The sequence below is a fragment of the Drosophila arizonae genome, chromosome 3 (assembly GCF_054131065.1).
Source record: "Drosophila arizonae isolate 15081-1271.41 chromosome 3, UAZ_ARI_1.0, whole genome shotgun sequence".
NCBI lineage: Eukaryota > Metazoa > Arthropoda > Insecta > Diptera > Drosophilidae > Drosophila > Drosophila arizonae.
Window position 1 is genome coordinate 22,376,671 of NC_142923.1, and position 14,018 is coordinate 22,390,688.

General features: G+C 35.4%; 1 long non-coding RNA gene across 1 annotated transcript in view; it reads right to left on the reverse strand.

Annotated features, from left to right (window-relative positions):
• Nucleotides 1-13,258, reverse strand: part of LOC149269903 (uncharacterized) — a 59,757-nt gene extending 46,499 nt beyond the window's left edge. Inside the window, exon 1 of the long non-coding RNA XR_016269468.1 lies at nt 13,155-13,258. This is a non-coding gene — a long non-coding RNA (uncharacterized LOC149269903). The remainder of the gene's footprint in view (nt 1-13,154) is intronic.
• Between the last annotated feature and the right edge of the window lie 760 nt (nt 13,259-14,018).

Here is a 14,018-nt window from a genome sequence, read left to right on the forward strand (position 1 = left end):
ACATGCTACGCCTCTTCAGTGGCAACATTTAGCGAGATCTCAATTCGCGGACTTCTTTCTTTTCACTTGGATAATTTATAGGAATTACGTAAAGCGAAATTATGTTTGCAATACTTTTGATTTATCAAATACACATAACTGTTGACTGTTTGACAAACTAAACGAAGCTGACCTGGCAAGGGAAAGGCTAACAAAATGTGTCTGAAATTTAGAGTATCTACGCAAGGAGTGCTGCAAGCCAACGATCCATATGTGAGCTGAGTGTGTGTGTGTCTGTGTGTGTGCCTATTACTTATGTTAAGTGAAATGGAAAGCTGTGAAAATAGGGATAGAAAGCGATAAAGCAACAGCGGGAGATCTACTCGATGGCAGGTGGAAGGTGGAGGTGGGCAGGCACAGGTGGAGATGACTTTGATTTCATGCTGACATTTTATTGGCAACTGCTGGCACTAAACCTGCTCCTGCTCCTGCTAGCTGTCTGGCATGCCAGCTCATTTCACAGCTGAATGGCACCGAGCATCGCATGTTATCATTAGAATTTTATGCATGGCTGATATGCGAACGATGAGTGGAAGATAAGCAGCACTTGCCAGAGTTGAGATGCGCCAGCATGAGATACTTTTTCCTTTCCCTGTATTCATCAGATACACAGACGTCTGCTGTTCACCTAGCAACTTGCCAGAATGTCAACAACTTTGTTAATTACGCACAAATGTCTAGAATTTTTAATTGCTAAAGTATAACTCAAGATGAATGCAAAGTGAAATTCATAATAAATAGAAAATCTCCATGAAAAGTTCTTTGCAATTGCAGCTCAAATTTCGCATGTGCTAGAAAATGTTGCACTTAATTTGTTGAGGCTTAGCTGGCAACTATATACCGTATATACATATATTATACACATATATACATACGTATACATATGCATATACTTGTACTGCAACCACTTGTATGTGTATATACATAGTAGCAATGCATTTATTGCACTCTCAATCTGCATTCGCTGCACAAACTTTTAGTATGTAAAACGATGGCAGTCGGGCATAGGCGATGGCATAATACTCGTTTAGGGTATGCGATGAATTCAATTTCAGCACACATCAATGTTTGTAATAATTGGTATATTTTTGGCATGAAATATTCTTTGATTTTCGCTCACAGAGCTTAGAAATATGTAATTTGATAACCATGAAGTGGGGGTACATTTGAGGCTTAAGATATTACTTTTCCAATTAGACATGCCCCAAAGGCCATAACTGTATACACATATAAAATTATACAGTAAAAGTAAGCTTGGTGATATTTGTAAAGCTTAAAAAAAAAATAAAAAATAAAAAAAAATAGAAAAGAAATATATAATAAAATATAAAATAATAATTTTATTATATATTTCTTTTCTATTTTATTTTATTTTATTTTATTTTATTTTTAAGCTTTACAAATATCCCACGCTCTAATATGCATAAATACTTATTAGTATATATTTTTCAGGTATCACGAATATATATGCATATATGGCAGGCACCATCAGCGTTTCCTTAAATATATAATAATAATATTATTATTAAATATAAAGTTATTTGCCTAACTAAAGTTAGCAATGATTAAAAGTTTCAACTAAAAAGCTTTAAAAATAATCGAACATTTATACAGGAACAACAACACAGGCAGACGAGCGAGCATTGCATACAGCCAATATACTCTTCTCACTTTGTGCTTAAGTCTAAAATTGTTAACATCAATTCAATTTCTGATATGCATATTCATGAAACACACACTAATTGAAAAGGGGGAAAAGGGTTATCTAAGTGAATTTATTTAAAAGGAATTTTAGATAAATGGTCACAATTCCTTTCAAATATAAAAAAAGTTACATCGGCTTAAAATAAATAATTAATGTACTTGATTTTATTTTGTACAAAGCTTAAAAAAGAAATCTGTTATTCTCTTCGACGCTCTTGATTTTATAAATAAATTTGTAAATTAAAAAAAAATAAGAATAATAATAAACTATTTTTTTGATATCACTTAAATAATAAATTATACAGCGTAAAATCTGTATGATTACATTACATTAATTAATATATTTAAAAAAGTTTAATTTGTATTATTGTTTGAGATTTATATAAATAATAAAATAAATAAATAATAAATTAATTTTATGACTAGCTTTTGATGAAATAAAAAAAAATTTTAATATTTTTTTGTGTGTTAGAAATTATATATTATATAATGACGAGAAGAGTTTAAGTAGAATATAATTATTTTATTACTTTAATTTAATAACTTAGCTTTAATTAAATTTAAAAAAAATTATCTTGTGTATTTATATTAAGTATTTAATAATAAGAATTTTATTGCATTAATTTTATGAAAAAAACTTTCGTGAAATTCACAAAAATAAATCTCTTGTTTTACTTTTATTAAAAAACTTAATAATATTGAATATTCAAAATCAATTTTCAATTTACTTACAATTCTGCCAGAACAGTCAATTTCAAATAATCTAACAAACATTTAACAAATGCCTCTCAATTATTTATTAATTAAGACATTTCTGTATGCAAATCACTTTAATTGTCAGCCAAGTTCATCTGTTTCATCTCCATTGTCGTGCCGAACAAATGTAATGATTGTGCGACAATTTTTAATTGAGTTAATTTATGACAGCGAGACAGAAATGTATGCAGCGTTTTAATTCATAATTTGTTTGCTAATTAAAATACGACATTCGAAAAACGCATTTTTTTCAGTTAATTTTTTTTTTTTTTTTTTTTTTTTTTGTGTATCCAATTTGCGTTTGGAGTAATTTAATTGGTTTGCCTCCACGGCAAACGTTCCGCTTCAACATATATCTCTCCCGCTTGCTCATACTGTATATACATACATGTACATATGTATAACAGTGTAAATCCTGTTCGGCTACGCTGTCTTGCTCTCTGGCGCTCTGCCTCTTCCTATCCCTATCCCTCTCCCTCTCACTCTTCTGCTCCATCGCTCTGGGAGCATATCAAACATTGTTTACCATTTTAAAATCGCATGTGGTTCACAAGAAATTTACAGTTTTTATTTTGCGGCTTCTTTCATCGCACAAAAACTACGCCCTGGACGAGACAAAGCAAAAGGGACCATAAACGAGCACGTGTGCGAGCGAGTAAGAACGACAGAGAAACCGTAAGGACGTGGCTTGCAAATTGGCTGCGCTGGGTAAGCAGCAAAACATTTTCGATGACAAACGCAAAAACAACACAGAGCGAGACAAAGAGAGAGAGAGAGAGAGAGAGAGAGAGAGTGAGTGTGTGAGATTGGGCAAATACGTTAGGGAGAGCAACAACAGTTATTCACGTGAAATTTTTGAAATTCTCAAGTGTATGCAAAAAGGTACGCCATGCACTTTTGCCACACCGGGAGAATTGTGTGTCTGCTACAGAACCAGAAGATACACACACACACATACACACATACAACTGCACATTCCACATTTGTTTTTATTCGTTTTGGGTCAGACGTGCGTGCATGTGAGTGTGTGTGTATATGTGACTTACAAAATGTGATTGGGTAAATCTTTGGAATTGTGGGCAATGGGACCGAGCCGGAGCCCAGCTGGGCCTGGCCCTGGGCCTGCTTTGCTTTCATGTGGCGGCAAATCAACTGCGACAAACTTGGGATATGAAATTATGAGCCGGATACAGATTGAAATTGGCATCTGAAACAGGTCGGACCGGACCTGGTTGCATGCAAATTAGGTCTTGAATCTTTAGGCGCACCTCAAATGGCAAATAGTTGCAGCAAATATTCCTGATCATAATTTAACATATTTTAATTAACGTTAAGAGTAAACCTGAATAGAAATCTCTTCCCGTAAACAATTAACGCTTTGCCATTTACACATAACCTTTGACATTTACACACACGCTTAACGGCCAGTCCTTGTACCTGGCCCTGCCTCGCCCACACACACGCCTTGATTTGATTACTCCAGGCAGGTGCTTTCAGGTATTTCACCTGCTATCGTCCTCGACGTCGTTTGTGTCGTTACGCAAATGCCACGAAGCCAACAGCGAAAACTGCAAAAGCTTTTCCACAGCCGCCTCCAAATATGCAGTTAGGTGAGTCAGAAAACAAAGGCACATACGAAAAAAATATGCCATTGATGCATGTGAGTCGACACTAAAATACCCTAGAATTACCCTATATGAGCAAAGAATGTTAGTTGTATATCATTTTAGATCTTTTGCTATAAAATGTTTACCTTATCAATAATATATGATGTAGAACTCTATTATGCGACACAGAACTCTATTATAGCAAATAGAGGTTTATGGATATTATTTCTATATCTTTTTGCTATAAAATTCAACAATAAAATAATAGACAATTATAAAAAAAAGAAATATATATATAATATGTAAACAATATCATATATCATCAATTTATTGGTAGAGTACGCGACTCCAACAGTGTAGTTAGGTTTGTTACAAAATTTAAGCACTATTATTAAGTTAAACATTTTCCAGGTATTATATACAGGGTTCATTATAGCGCACCCCTGCTCTGATGTAATCTGCATAAAGTATTCTAAGTATCATTTTGAAAAGAAGCTTACGAAAAATAGTTGCTATAAATTAAATATCTGCAAAATCTGATATTCCTCGTTCTCCTAAATCTTTTTTAAAAGTCTACTTAATTGATACTAAAAGTATGTTCAAATATACCCTGCAAAATATATATGCCTTCAGTACAGGGTATCGTACGCAGCGTACACAAAAAAAGTAGTTGAACAACAGCCACAGCTCTCGCCGCTGCTCTGAACAGCAAACGGCAATGGGGCTAATTTTTCACGCAGCTCTGAATGCCGACAGCCATTTCTTTTCTGCAGCTCAAACCAACATTTTCTTTGGGTATGCACACCCTTTCTAAAGGCAAAAGGGTATATAAAAGCACGATAGAAATTAGATCTTTCGATCATATAATTCGGCAACGGTTTATCTGCATAAGAGTATCCTTCACCCATATGAGTATCTATGCGTGGGCAGAGTATCTAAAAGTTGTGACTAGCCGAAGTTGTATGCTAGCGATATTTACAGGGTATTGCGAAAACTTGTAAATTTTTAAAATTGTAATGAATTCTTATCTTTCACAAATTAAAGTCTCTATTTTTGCAGATAGAGTATCTAACAGCCGTAGCTAACCAAACTTGTGCCTTGCGTGTTTTTTGCTTCGATAAAAATTGTGCCCCAATAGAAACAAAACAGCTGCCTTAAAGCCAAGAATTTTGAATAAGACTTGAGCGTTGACTCTGCGAGTATAGAGAGAGAGAGAGAGAGAGAGAGAGAGAGAGAGAGAGAGAGAGAGAGAGAGAGAGAGGGGGAGACAGAGCGAGAGAGAGGAAGAAAGAGAGAAACACAGCCAGCTGGCAGCACCTGCATAAAGATGTAATCAATGCCAACTTCCCCCTCTCTCTATCTTTCTTTCTCACTCTTCCTCTCTCTCGCTCTCTGTCGATCTATCTCTCTCTCTCTCTCTAAACAACAGCAACTGCACTTCCGTCGCCAAACTGTGAAACACAATTACAATTCATTTCAGCCCGTTTGCATTTGGCAGCGCTTGGAAGTTTTCGCCCATCAAAGTTCGAAATTGAAATCGGTGCCACGCCCACGCTAGATGCATGCACAATGCCACAGGTGAGGGCAGGGACTAAGACTAGATACAGTCTATCCGACTCTATCAGCGGGCCAGGTTAATAAAGTGCCATGAGCCAAAGTTGTGCCAATGCTCCGGCGGCTCGTGACTCGAGTGCGCTTGGCCAACAGTTCGGCTCGTGGGCTAATTAAAAGGCGGCTGCTCGCGCCTACGTGTGTGCAATGCTCAAGCACAAATTAGTGTTTACATCCCGAAGCCGGACCACGCCCACACGCCCTGCCACACTTGGCCATGCAAAACACGCACAGCTTGCAAAACAATTAAATTGGCAACACCGCAGGCATTGCTTCCCAGGCTTCTTGGTCAGAGAGCCCCTCACTACCCACCACTCTCACCCACCCCCGCCCCCTCGCTGACTCCAGCCCAATCTGGTATAGATGGCTAGAATTAATGACTTCATTTGCGTCCGGCTCTAAACAAATTGACAGCTCCTGTAGCTCCTAATGCCCCCCAAAGTGCTTTGCATTTTTAAGTTTCACTTACAGCCGCCTCTAATTGTTGCTTCTGCTGGGTGCAGCTAATGGCCAACACACCTGCTGCTACCTGAGTGCGCATTCATGACATTAAATAACCATAAATATAAATATATATTGAGAGATAATAAATATATATTGGAGATGTAATTGAGACTGGCGAATATCTGAGATTGAAGAGGTTGGAAAGCTTAGTCTGTACTTATCTAACTATATTTAGTGCATTAAATCTTAAATCTTAAATCTTAATATCTTAACATAATGATAATGTAATATAATATGATAATGTAATTTCTGCAGATTTGTTTACTCGCTGATTACTAGTTACAGTTGCCAATAAAAAAGCAATAACAAATATATACAATTAAAAAATATATCTGTAGACTTTTTATATGTCTAATAGTCTTAACTTAAGTTCCTATTAGTATAATTATGTATATATCATATCGAAAGTCTCGTTAATGCCCAATTAGAAATTTCGATAAATTTACTATAGTCAGCCTTCTTATATAGAATATCTCTATGGACTTATATGATCCTCAAGATCAAGATCAATAAGATTCAAATTCTCCAAAACAGAGAAATTAACAGCCATTCAACTGAATATGAAAAAAAAAGCAAAGGAAAAATATTATTACTCAATAATATTTTGGACAGGGCTCAAAAATGGTTTAAGCTTCAATAGCTGCGAAAAGTTTGATAGCAACAGACGAACAGAGGGACAGCAAGGCTTATATAACCCTTCAATATGAATTAATCGGTTTTATTCATTCCGTTCATGAATTAGTTTACAAATGGCTATCCGATCATATCAATACGTTGTAAAATCCATCCAAATCTCAAATCTCTAAAAACAAGAACAACTAAATATATATTTTGTTATATAACTATTTCACATAATTTACATTCTAGTCTCCAGACAAACTTATATGAGCAAGCTTATACGGTTTGATCGTCCCTCGGGAATAATACATAATTGGACTTTGCTGTAGTTTATTATTGATTTCTGGACCATTTGCTAAATATATCTATTTGGCTCGATAAATTTGGTATCTACAGCCTTCGTCAAAGATCGCTTTGCCCTAACATCTTTATTATCTAGATAAATCATTCCTTAATATGTCACAAGTCTCTTCTTTTCCACCTGCCAGCCCAGTTCAATTCAATTTTGTGTGATTTGGCCATAATATCTATAGTTACAGCTGGCTCTTGGCGATGCTAGAAACAAATGTGGAAAGTGGCTTTCGATTTGGGTGCCTGGTTTTCATTTTGTAGCTGCGAGGCTCGATGCCCATTCAATTCTCGTTTTCATACCATTCCCATTGTCATGCTCGTTGTCGTCGTCGTTGTTAGTTTGGTTTTCCTTTTGATTTCAATTCCAATGTCTTTGTCCCAGTTCGATTTTATGTTCGAATTGGAAATGGTGTTAGGTAAGCTAGATGAACCATGCACTGAGCTCAAACACAGAGCCTGAATCGAGCTCTCCAAGGTACGCAAACACACACAGACTGACAGAGAGGGGGAGAGAGGGGAAGCGTGAGGGCTATAGAGTAAGTGAGAGCGGGATGGCAGACAGTTGGCAAATGTGGCCAGTCAAGTGTATGAACAAAGCATTCGGGGCAGAGGGCGGACGGGCGGTTGAGTCGGTCGACTTGGTCGTTCGGTTTGGTTCCTTCCTCAAAGCGATGCCAAGAGGTTTCCGGAGACGGGCAAGGAGAGGGGAGGGGAGGGGAGGGAAGAGCTGGATGCTCCACCTGGACCCATATTGACATACATGAAGTAGCTTAGTGACTGACAAATAACAAATAGACACGTAACTAAGATAAGACCGGCAAACATTGATTTGATTAACTTTTGACTACTGCACTGGGCATATTTCGGCGTATTCGAAGACCTATTTACGTAATTGACAGCCGGTCCCCCGAATACGGCCGTGCGAAAGCTCAATAGCGTCAATATCGAGCACATTAATTTGCTTTAGATAATGGCAACAAAACTTCATTCAAGCATTCAAAAATCAGCTCAACTTAAAGACAAGGCAAGAAAAAACTGTTAAGTAACAGCTGTTAAGGCAAGAGATATGTTAGACCATATTCAATGTAGTTGAAGCTGATGAGTTAACATATGTTTAAGATAGAGACAATGGGAGTGTGAGCGAGAGAGAAAAATAACAGTAAAACATATAGAGAGGGAGGTGATATAGAGGTTGATAGACAGAGATCAGGTCAAGACGGAATGATAGAAAGACGGAAATTAGAAGAAATAGATGTGGGGAAAATAGAAGAGAGAAAAAATGAGAGGAAAAGAGACAGAAGAGTTGGCGAGTAAGTAGGAGAAACAAGGAAAGGGAAAAGACACACAGAGTTAGAGAGAGAGAGAGAGACAGAGAGAGAGAGAGAGATAGATAGAAAAAAAATAGATATAATCATGATCTAAAATAGAGCGTGAGAGGGAGAGAGAGAGAGAGAGAGAAAGAGTTATTGTTATACAGACAAATATAACATAAATATACTAATTTAATAGATTTGTAATTGAATTCATTACGGATTTTTTCTGATATTAGAATTTTGAATGTTTTACCTTTTCATCTCTATTTGTAAGCAACTTAAATTCTATCTCAAAAGCTACCTATTCACTCCATTGTGCACCATCCCAGCACCTGTAAAACCCTCTTTTGATATGGTAACCCTTCAATGGCTAACGGTCGTCAATCTTTTTAGCCTGACAAAAATTTTAAATTTTCTTCTTATTTGTTATTGTTTTTTGTGCTTACTTCTGCCAGCGTGCAAATCCCTGAGGGGCTGTTCAAAGCTTGGCACGTAAGTGAGTGTGTGCGTGTGTGTTATGCTCGTGTGTGTGTGTTATTTCTGTATTGGCCACTTGGGCATAAATCTAATTAAAAGCGGGATTTCTGTTTGGATTTCCTTGCAGAGTTTTTCTTCAAAGGGTTTAAAGCTGATTGCGGTGCTGCATCTGACAGTGTAGCAAAGTGCCAATGAGATAAGCCATGTATGAGCATGTGTGCATGTGTGTGTGTGTGTGCGAGTATCTCCCTGGGTATGAAGAAAGACAAGGATAAGCGTCTTACATATCCAACTTGAGTTGCAACGGATTTTTCCAGTAACATGGCCCAAAACAGTTGAGCACTTGAAATGGAACGATTCAACGGTTCAGATCTGCCAAAAAGTTTGCAATCTCTCTCCATTTCCCTCTCTCTCTCTCTCTTTCCCTCTCTCTCTCCATCTCTCTCTCTCTCTCTCTCTCTCTCTCTCTGACTTTTGCTTAGTCTCATTTCAGAGTCTAAAGTTTTGGCCTCAACCAAAATGAGCAACTGCATAGCTGATGGGAAACACACAGCAAAAGCAGAAGATGAACAAACTTAGGCAAAGGAAATTAAGAAAACACGAAAAACTAACTGCACTTCGACTCATACAAACTCAAGCGAAATGAATAAACTTACCAAAAATAATGCAAACGAAAATTGTTCAAAGTTTTCAGAAACGAAGTGAATTGCACACGAATTAATATTAAATTACAATAAACAAAGAAACTAAAAACTATTTGCGATATCCAATTAGAACAACTGAAATGAAGAAGAGAGACTAAAACTTTGAATTCAATGCATGAAATACGATATATAATTTTACTTTAAAATTTATATAATTACATTTTTCATATATATGTATGTTTATGCATATATCTTCTCCTAAAATGAGTTTATATTCATCTAAATATATAATCGAATTTACTAGATTTTCATAGTCATATATAAATTTAAGACTATCAACCACTCAAGATTAATGGATTAAAAACAAAAAGAAACATGCAAACAAATCGCATCAAAATAAAATTGATTTAAATTTTCTAAAAATAAAAAACCGAGTATATTGGTTTTTAAGCAATGTCTATAAATTATTAAATGCAATTTTGTAATGTCTATATTTCGAAGTGAAAGAATTTGGAGCTCATAAAATAGAACAAGTATACACAGCCAAAGCTATAGAGCTACAATTCTGAGAGTAAGAGAGAGTGAGAGAGGGAGAGAGTGGGAGAGAGAGAGAGAGAGAGAGAGAGAGAGAGAGAGAGAGAGAGAGAGAGAGATAGAGAAAGAGAGAGACAGAAAAGATAATAATAATAATTTATAAAGGTCTCAAGTTAATAATAAATTTTTTTCAATCGATAATTAACAGTGAACGAGCATCCCCTCCTCCTGCTGGATCGGGTCTTGACTTGACTACTTATACATCTGGAAAGCCCACTAAATATCTGCCATTTTATAATATATACATAATATATAAGTATCCTAGATTGTAGCTTGCAGTATGTAAATTAGTTAACATTTCTGTTTAGATTAAGTTGCAAAAAAGGTAACGGTATGCTAACCTGTAAATAAATTTTAAAATATAAAAAGAACGAGCTTCAAATAGTCGATAGTACCCTAGAGCACCAAATTTATTATACGTAGAATACGTGTCAATAAATACATCGAACATTGATTGAATTTCAGAATAAGATTTAAAAAAGATAAAATTTTATATAAATATAAAGGTTTTTATATTGAATATATAAATATATATATGTACATTCAGTATATATAATGCAACTTAAAAGCTTTCCAAAACATACAACGAAACGTGTTCATTTTTAATACCAAAACTAATTTGAAATCCCGTTGAAGCCAAAACCACAAAAATAAATTTTATAAATCTTTAAAAACTTTGAGGCTTACACTGTTAGATATCCTACACCAAAAGCATGTGTTTGCATAAAGATACAATAACAAAATTGCATGTTTAAATTTAACATGTCTTTAATACTTATTAGATAATATGAGATCAAATATAAAAAAAAAAATTATTTTAAAATATAAATTAAATTTATTAAAACTTTCATTAATAATATACATACAAATTAATTCTATAAAAAATGTATATTATAAATTTAATTGAGTGTAATTTCTGATATTAATTAACTTGATTTAATTGAATGAAAATCATCTAATATTAACAACGTTAATATAAGGAGTAAATTTTGGATTGTGCATTTCTATGTAAATAGTTAACTCCATTGCGCCTATATTACAGGGTATTAGGCAACAAAACAACATGAACTAATCTATGCGCCACTTGCAGCAGCCGCCGCAGCAGCAGCAGCAGTAAAATGTCAACTATAAATCATAAAAAAATGTAGTAAAATGTGGCCGAAACACACATGCACACACACACACGCATACAGTCGCACACAATGCGATTCCAATTCAAATTCCAGCTCGAATTCAAAGAGCTGTGCAATTTTGAATGCCAGCTAATCAAGATGTCGATTATATAAAGCCAATTTATGCACACGAACTGTATAATTTATAAGCCAAATAACTTTCGCTAATGTTTTTGGTGATGAAAATAAAAAAATAGAAAAAAATGAAAAGAATAGGAGAGGAAAGTGAATTTCTAACTTGGCTGCTACATAAATTAATCTATTCAAGGAGGGAGAAAGACAGAAAAGAGAGACAGAAGATGAGATGGCGGCTAACTCTTGGCAGTCTGTGCTGCCTCATTTGACTGTCGCATCATCAACTCCTGCTGCTGCTGGCTGCTGCTGCTGCCCTTCGCCTCCTCCTCTCACCGTGCATGCCTCAATGTAACCATTGTTCCCTCAGCTTGGAGCGGCTGAGGTCTCTGATTTTACTTGGCATCCGACGCGTCACGGCTGAGCTTGCGGACTGGCTATGACTGAGAGGTTAAGGGTATCTATATATACATATTCCTACTCCCTGCTTACCCAGTTACCCAGTTTTCACACCAAATGTGTTTGCTTCTGGGCCATTTATCTTGCTTTGGCGCCTTGACTACAATGAACGCTTTTCCTTTTCTTGACTTTCTCTGTTCTCTATGTTTTGTCTTTCCTAGTATCTGTCTCTCTCTCTCGCTTTCTCTTTGTATCTCTCTCTCTCTCTCTCTCTCTCTCTCTCTCTCTCTCTCTCTGTCTTGACTGAAAAATTTAATTCGTTGCATAGTTTTGGTCGCTGCTGCATTTTATGGCAGTTGTGGGAATTGAGATATTATACAAATATACATATGCGTATATATATTATATATGTATAGTGCTACCTACATACCTTATAATTATTAATTTTAGCTGATATTTTATTTATACAAAAGATCTATTTTTTTATACAATATTTTTTGAATTCATATCGAAGTTTTAGCTCAAGAAAAAATAAGCCTTTTCAACCTTACGAAATGTCAAATCTATTCACTTGAGCAGCATTGTATGCATTTGTACGTCTAGCATTATAATTTTTGGTTGACATATCAAATTCCCTAGAGGCAGTCAAGCCTTAGATTATTTTCGGAAGTGGCTTTTGTTGCTGGGGTTGTTATGTAAATCTTTTGCCAAAAAAAAAAAAAAAAAAAAAAAAATCAAAACAAAATCGATAGTTATGTTCGCCTCTGATGCCTTTGAAACACCACTAAAACGGAATCTAAACTTCATTTCGACTTTTTGTTTTATTTTGCTTACATTTCCTTTTGCCAACAATGGAGTCCTTACAAATTGCTTTGTTTACTTAATGTTGCTTAATGTTTGGCTTAACAATCCATTGATGAAGTTCGCCCTTAAACAATCTCTACCCAAAAACTTCAGTTAGTGCTATTTTGTTGCTTTTAGGCTCCCCTTGAAATGAAACTGCTTTTTAGCAATCATAAAACGTTAGATACAACCCTCGTCTAGCCTGTCCCGCCCTCTCGCAATCATAGCACTGAAACATGATGGCTACTTAAAATCGCAATTTTATGGCCAAAACACTAAAACCAACATTTAAACACAAAAACAGGCGCTCACATGAGTAAGCGTGATAAAAGTATGGACTTTCAGATATCCTGCATAACATAATGTTTATTGTAGACAATAACGACATAATGTCCGCTATTATTATTATTAAAGCTACAATAATAGATCATAATTTAGCAAATCACTTACCTAACCATCTAATATAATTGCTGCGCATCACAAAATAGTTAATTGTTCACACACAAAAATTAAGACCAACACCAACATAAACCTCATCTCCTTGAAGTCACTGCACCAACTAAAGACAATTAGCAGAATGCACACTCCATATACATATGTAAAATGCTCTCTTCTCTCTGCTCTCTGATCGTAAGCTCACTCATTCGCCCAGCACAGAATTGCAAATTGCAATAACAACACATTTTAACAGTGCGTGCTCAGCTGCAGAAACGCATACATAGTAACATAGTTAATACTCAATAAGCACTCTCTCTGGCCACAGTCCACAAAATATGAAACTTTATTGAGTGGGCTAAAGCTTGGCCTTGGATACATATATATATATTTATGTACATATTTTACTACATTACGTTCCTACACAATTCTAATCACATAATTATAATTATGTATATATGTATAAATTATAGTTTAACTAATGTATGTACATAAATAAGAAATTGAATATTTTCTAGATACGACGCTTTCATGGAAAAGGCTCAATTACACAAATTTAATAATGAAATATAATTTAATATTGCTATTAATTAAATCAGCTTTCAGAAAACCTTTCAGAGTATATATACATACATACATACGTATGTATATAACATACCTGTACTGCTGAGCAAATTTATGTGTCAAAGTGTCTTGACTGCTAATTGTGCGGTTAATGTGTGTGTGGGTGTGTGTGTAAGTCGATTGTATGCATGAGATGAGCAGCAACTAGCATGATAAGCAAATGTGTGTGTGTATGCGACTCGGCTACTTGGCAGGGATTACAGAGATGGTAGAACGCGATTATACAGTGTGGACATTATGGAAGGCAACTCAACT